Below are 7,500 nucleotides of genomic sequence, written 5' to 3' on the forward strand. Positions count from 1 at the left end.
ACTTTTAGAGAGGGTGTGGTAGGTAAGTTTGGGGTGCCAGGTGTAAATGATAATGGGAGCCCTTTGATTGAACTTTGTATAGAAAGGGGTTTAGTTATAGGTAATACATATTTTAAGAAAAAGAGGATAAATAAGTATACACGATATGATGTAGGGCGAAATGACAGTAGTTTGTTGGATTATGTATTGGTAGATAAAAGACTGTTGAGTAGACTTCAGGATGTACATGTTTATAGAGGGGCCACAGATATATCAGATCACTTTCTAGTTGTAGCTACACTGAGAGTAAAAGGTAGATGGGATACAAGGAGAATAGAAGCATCAGGGAAGAGAGAGGTGAAGGTTTATAAACTAAAAGAGGAGGCAGTTAGGGTAAGATATAAACAGCTATTGGAGGATAGATGGGCTAATGAGAGCATAGGCAATGGGGTCGAAGAGGTATGGGGTAGGTTTAAAAATGTAGTGTTAGAGTGTTCAGCAGAAGTTTGTGGTTACAGGAAAGTGGGTGCAGGAGGGAAGAGGAGCGATTGGTGGAATGATGATGTAAAGAGAGTAGTAAGGGAGAAAAAGTTAGCATATGAGAAGTTTTTACAAAGTAGAAGTGATGCAAGGAGGGAAGAGTATATGGAGAAAAAGAGAGAGGTTAAGAGAGTGGTGAAGCAATGTAAAAAGAGAGCAAATGAGAGAGTGGGTGAGATGTTATCAACAAATTTTGTTGAAAATAAGAAAAAGTTTTGGAGTGAGATTAACAAGTTAAGAAAGCCTAGAGAACAAATGGATTTGTCAGTTAAAAATAGGAGAGGAGAGTTATTAAATGGAGAGTTAGAGGTATTGGGAAGATGGAAGGAATATTTTGAGGAATTGTTAAATGTTGATGAAGATAGGGAAGCTGTGATTTCGTGTATAGGGCAAGGAGGAATAACATCTTGTAGGAGTGAGGAAGAGCCAGTTGTGAGTGTGGGGGAAGTTCGTGAGGCAGTAGGTAAAATGAAAGGGGGTAAGGCAGCCGGGATTGATGGGATAAAGATAGAAATGTTAAAAGCAGGTGGGGATATAGTTTTGGAGTGGTTGGTGCAATTGTTTAATAAATGTATGGAAGAGGGTAAGGTACCTAGGGATTGGCAGAGAGCATGCATAGTTCCTTTGTATAAAGGCAAAGGGGATAAAAGAGAGTGCAAAAATTATAGGGGGATAAGTCTGTTGAGTGTACCTGGTAAAGTGTATGGTAGAGTTATAATTGAAAGAATTAAGAGTAAGACGGAGAATAGGATAGCAGATGAACAAGGAGGCTTTAGGAAAGGTAGGGGGTGTGTGGACCAGGTGTTTACAGTGAAACATATAAGTGAACAGTATTTAGATAAGGCTAAAGAGGTCTTTGTGGCATTTATGGATTTGGAAAAGGCGTATGACAGGGTGGATAGGGGGGGCAATGTGGCAGATGTTGCAAGTGTATGGTGTAGGAGGTAGGGTTACTGAAAGCAGTGAAGAGTTTTTACGAGGATAGTGAGGCTCAAGTTAGAGTATGTAGGAAAGAGGGAAATTTTTTCCCAGTAAAAGTAGGCCTTAGACAAGGATGTGTGATGTCACCGTGGTTGTTTAATATATTTATAGATGGGGTTGTAAGAGAAGTAAATGCGAGGGTCTTGGCAAGAGGCGTGGAGTTAAAAGATAAAGAATCACACACAAAGTGGGAGTTGTCACAGCTGCTCTTTGCTGATGACACTGTGCTCTTGGGAGATTCTGAAGAGAAGTTGCAGAGATTGGTGGATGAATTTGGTAGGGTGTGCAAAAGAAGAAAATTAAAGGTGAATACAGGAAAGAGTAAGGTTATGAGGATAACAAAAAGATTAGGTGATGAAAGATTGAATATCAGATTGGAGGGAGAGAGTATGGAGGAGGTGAACGTATTCAGATATTTGGGAGTGGACGTGTCAGCGGATGGGTCTATGAAAGATGAGGTGAATCATAGAATTGATGAGGGAAAAAGAGTGAGTGGTGCACTTAGGAGTCTGTGGAGACAAAGAACTTTGTCCTTGGAGGCAAAGAGGGGAATGTATGAGAGTATAGTTTTACCAACGCTCTTATATGGGTGTGAAGCGTGGGTGATGAATGTTGCAGCGAGGAGAAGGCTGGAGGCAGTGGAGATGTCATGTCTGAGGGCAATGTGTGGTGTGAATATAATGCAGAGAATTCGTAGTTTGGAAGTTAGGAGGAGGTGCGGGATTACCAAAACTGTTGTCCAGAGGGCTGAGGAAGGGTTGTTGAGGTGGTTCGGACATGTAGAGAGAATGGAGCGAAACAGAATGACTTCAAGAGTGTATCAGTCTGTAGTGGAAGGAAGGCGGGGTAGGGGTCGGCCTAGGAAGGGTTGGAGGGAGGGGGTAAAGGAGGTTTTGTGTGCGAGGGGCTTGGACTTCCAGCAGGCATGCTTGAGCGTGTTTGATAGGAGTGAATGGAGACAAATGGTTTTTAATACTTGACGTGCTGTTGGAGTGTGAGCAAAGTAACATTTATGAAGGGATTCAGGGAAACCGGCAGGCCGGACTTGAGTCCTGGAGATGGGAAGTACAGTGCCTGCACTCTGAAGGAGGGGTGTTAATGTTGCAGTTTAAAAACTGTAGTGTAAAGCACCCTTCTGGCAAGACAGTGATGGAGTGAATGATGGTGAAAGTTTTTCTTTTTCGGGCCACCCTGCCTTGGTGGGAATCGGCCGGTGTGATAATAAAAAAAAAAATAATATATAAATATATATATATATATATATATATATATATAAATATATATATATATCGAATACCTTGGAACAAGGTATATATTCTATACCTTGGCGTCCAGTTTGCGCTACACGTTGATCCAAGGCACCCAGCTTTCAAGGGGAGAAGGCTTACAACTTTTACATATATATACTATATATATGAGATACATACATCAAACGTCTAGCGCAAGCTGGGCGCCAAGGTATTGTCCATGAGAATGGTTATTATTAAATTATCGTAAACTTATCTAAAATATATTTAGTTGGATTTGGCTAAATTAAATTGTGCTTGTTATAATAAGGTTAGGGAAGTTTTTTAAGGTTCTTTTGATACAAGATTTTGGAAAGGACTTAATTTTAAAAAAAATGCCTTCTCTCTACTCACCAGGTGCCTGTAACTCCCAAAACTTACCTACCTTCTGAGATGCTCCCCAGCCTTCAGCAGTGCTTGATCAAGTGTGGGTTCCAAACAGGTGCTGTATACTCCAGTATGGGCCTGACGTACACGGTGTATAGTGTCTTGAAAGATTCCTTACTTAGGTATCGGAATGCTAATCTCAGGTTTGCCAGGCGCCCATATGCTGCAGCAGTTATCTGGTTGATGTGTGCCTCAGGAGACGTGTTCGGTGTTATACTCACGCCAAGATCTTTCTCCTCGAGCGAGGTTTGCAGTCGTTGGCCACCTAGCCTATACTCTGTCTGCGGTCTTCTTTGCCCTTCTCCGATCTTCATGACTTTACATTTGGCAGGGTTGAATTCGAGAAGCCAGTTGCTGGACCACGTGTCCAGCCTGTCCAGTCCTGCCTGATCCTCATCTGATTTAATTCTCCTCATTAACTTCACATCATCTGCCAACAGGGACACTTCTGAGTCTATCCCTTCCACCATGTGTGTGTGTGTTGGGAGAAATACTTGTTTGTGTTTTATCATTAAATGAGTTACGAAGTCTCTCTCTCTCTCTCTCTCTCTCTCTCTCTCTCTCTGAGATGGCTCTTCCCGAAGCTATTAATTCCGAGTCAATACAATTTTTCAAAAATCATTTGAGCAAACAATTTCGAAATGCAGAATCTACAGTCACAGTCCCTTCCAGACAGTGACTCTCAGTATCCTTGTTATAACAAAACCCACCAATGTTGTTCTAGCGAGTTACGAACGTGACTGTTCAAAACACAGCAAAACCCACTATGGTTGTTCCAGCGAGTTACGAACGTGACAATCTGTTTAAAACACAACAAAACGGATAAGCCTTTCCGTGGCATGATCCTGTTCTGAATCATGCTGGCAAGCCTTAGTAATTTACTGTGATATCCTGTATTAGGAATCAACCTTAAATCATGTTGGTAGGCCTGATAATTTATTGATCTCAAAATATACCGGATGTTATTACAGCTTCTTTGTAATTGATTTAATTTCATCTTACAAGAAGGTGTCATTTTATTGAATATATCTGAAGAGGGAGAGAGAGAGAAAGAGAGAGAGAGAGAGAGAGAGAGAGAGAGAGAGAGAGAGAGAGAGAGAGAAAGAAAGAGAGAGAGAGGGAGAGAGAGAGAGAGAGAGAGAGAGAGAGAGAGAGAGAGAGAGAGAGAGAGAGAGAGAGAGAGAGAGAGAGAGAGAGAGAGAGAGAGAGAGAGAGAGAGAGAGAGAGAGAGAGAGAGAGAGAGAGAGAGAGAGAGAGAGAGAGAGAGAGAGTGTGAGAGAGAGATGGATAATGCTAGAATGCAAGATAAACTACTGCTGCGACGTCGCTCAATATTGTGCGTCGTTTAATGTCTCCTGCGTCTTATTTATGGGTCAATGTTGTATTTATTGCTGGTTTAATGGCTTCTTAGACGTGCGGTTTATAGACGAAGGTTAGCCTCTTGTCTTGTGTTGGTGTGTGTGTGTGTGTGTGTGTGTGTGTGTGTGTGTTTGTGTGTGTGTGTGTGTGTGTGTGTTTAAGTTCCTTGCTATAGTCTCGAGGTCGCCATAGTTCCTATGGAGGCCTTCCACACCTGGTCGCTCCCAGGGGTTCCCCCCACACCTGCTCCCTATGACTCTCCCTCCTCCACACCTGTACAGCAGTCCGGAAATAAACAGAAGATATCTGTTTCACTGCTCTGTGGAAATGACAGCCTCTCGCCCATTAGCACAGTTTATAAATGACCAAAATCTCATTTACACGCTAACTTGGGCCCATTATCGACTGGGAATGGGCCGTTAAAGCCCATGGTCTGCGTATTAATTGTGTGATTCACTTTTGTTTTACGTGTCTTCCTAAAAAAAACATTTCGACGTCTGAAAATTCAGGTGAGTTTATTTCCGTTCCCATTTTTATACATATTCTCTAATGTTTATAATTTTCATCAGTGTGAACTAAAGCGAGTCATATATTTTTATGTATCTATTTTTCTGTCTCTGTCTTTGTCTCTTTCTCTTCCCACTTCCATATGTGTTTATTCAGATTTTTCTTTTACATTCTTTATACTATTTTTTTTGTCACATTTTCTTCTCTTACCTCTCTTTCTCTCATTATACTCTTATCTTCTATCCTTATTTCTCCGTTAATGTACTCTTTGCTTCCTATCGTTTTCTTTTTTTTTAGTCCTAATTGCTTTCTTTTAATTAATTTTCTCACTTCCAATTTCTTTCGTTTATGCCTCTCGCTTCTTTCCTAACTAATATATTCTGCACTTGAGGAAAATGAATTTTCCCTGGGACTTTTCATAGACTTACGAAAAGCTTTTGATACAGTTGACCATGACCTTTTGCACCAAAAACTCGAACATTACGGTGTCAGAGGACACCCTCTCGATTACCTAAAATCTTATCTTAACAAAAGAACCCAGTATGTATACACAGATGGAGACAGCTCCACTACACAACCTGTTCTTGCTGGAGTCCCACAGGGAAGCGTCTAATCGCATCTAATCTCCTTAAACCCATTTTATTTGCAGATGACACAACTTATGTTTTTTCTCACCCAAACCAAACCGTACTAACAGATACAGTAAATGCTGAACTGCGAAAAATATTTACTTGGATGATTACCAACAAACTTACTCTCAATATAGACAAAACCTACTTCATGCGTTTTGCAAACAGAGCTTCAGACGTACAGCTAAACATATTGATAAATGGTTCACCTATCTCGGAACAGGCAGAGGACAAATTTCTAGGTCTCCACCTTGACTGCAGTCTCAAATTTCAGACACACACATACAGCAAATTTCCAAGAAAGTCTCCAAAACAGTAGGCATCCTTTCAAAGATACGGTACTATGTATCCCAATCAGCTCTTCTAGCTTTGTATCACTCTCTAATTTACCTTTACCTCACCTATGGTATTTGTGCATGGTGCTCAACCACAGCAAATCACCTTAAGCCTTCAATAACCCAGCAAAAAAGCTGCAGTGCGATTGATTACTAACTCCTGCATTAGGCAACACACTCCACCTCTTTTCAGGAGTCTTAACTTGCTAAATATACAAAACATCCACACTTATTATTGTGCCTGCTACATACACACAACACTATACTCTAATGGAAACCCTCCTCTCAAACTCCTTGATAACTATAACAGAACACACAACCATAATACGAGACAGATCGTTCTTCGATATCCCTCGTGTTCGTCTCTCCCTATACAAAAATGCTATGCACATAAAAGGCCCGAAGATCTGGAATTCATTGCCAGAACACACTTAACCAGACAAACTGTACCTAATCACTACCAGTTTCTCAAAAACTACTCGTATTGTGCTGATGAATGCTCAACCGCTTACTATTTCGATATTAGGATCTCTGTTTTTTCATTGTTTTTAACAGTAGTAGATTGTAATACAGTACATCATAATGTAAATTGTTCCACTGTAATATTGTAATACTGTAATCTTTAGTAAGTAATTTAGTAGTGTAATAAGTCTCTACTAGACTTATGAAAACAATGTAGCATTACATGACATAATATGCAATTCTCTTGTACTTACTGTAACTTATCTAGTGACCATATGAACGATGTATTATTGCCTTACTAATCTTAAGTTAATTTTAAGTTTGCCCGAAATGCTCTGCATATAAAGGGGCTTTTGGCATGTACACCCAACTATTATATTCCTCTGTACAACCATGTAATTTGTCAAAATAAATATCTTTATTTTTATCATTATCTCAGTCTGATCACGTTAGATGGGGAGTTATATTCGGGACCTGAATCTTATCTCACGACAAACCTACACATTATAAAAAATCACTATTTCTTAAAAAGTCTCTGGAAATTTAGTTCCACAGAGAACAAGAAGTGTGACTCGATTCACCAAGATCATACTCCGCCATAACACTAAGTCTGCATGACAAGATCAGAGGAGAACAGAGGTCTCGCAGAGAGAGAAGATCGTTGTATTGGCAGTGTTCTGCCACAGAAAGAGAGAGAGAGAGAGAGAGAGAGAGAGAGAGAGAGAGAGAGAGAGAGAGAGAGCTGCAGCAACTACAGGTGTGAGGTTCAGGAGCTTTCCCAGCTTGCCACACGTTCCAGAATGCATCACAAATGGTAAAAATAGCGAACAAGCGTGTAGCTGAGCGGGACAGCCAATGTAATCTACGGATCTGCCAGGTGCAGTGTGTGACACATCCCACCTATCATTGTAGCTAAAAATATAAGACAATACTATAAATCATTACATTTTCGCTTTAACGTCTAACGAAAATAACATAACTGATATAATCTTAGATAAAAAATATGTACATAATATGTATGGAAGTATGTTTACA

Source organism: Cherax quadricarinatus, chromosome 19, assembly GCF_038502225.1.
Source record: "Cherax quadricarinatus isolate ZL_2023a chromosome 19, ASM3850222v1, whole genome shotgun sequence".
In the NCBI taxonomy this organism is placed as follows: domain Eukaryota; kingdom Metazoa; phylum Arthropoda; class Malacostraca; order Decapoda; family Parastacidae; genus Cherax; species Cherax quadricarinatus.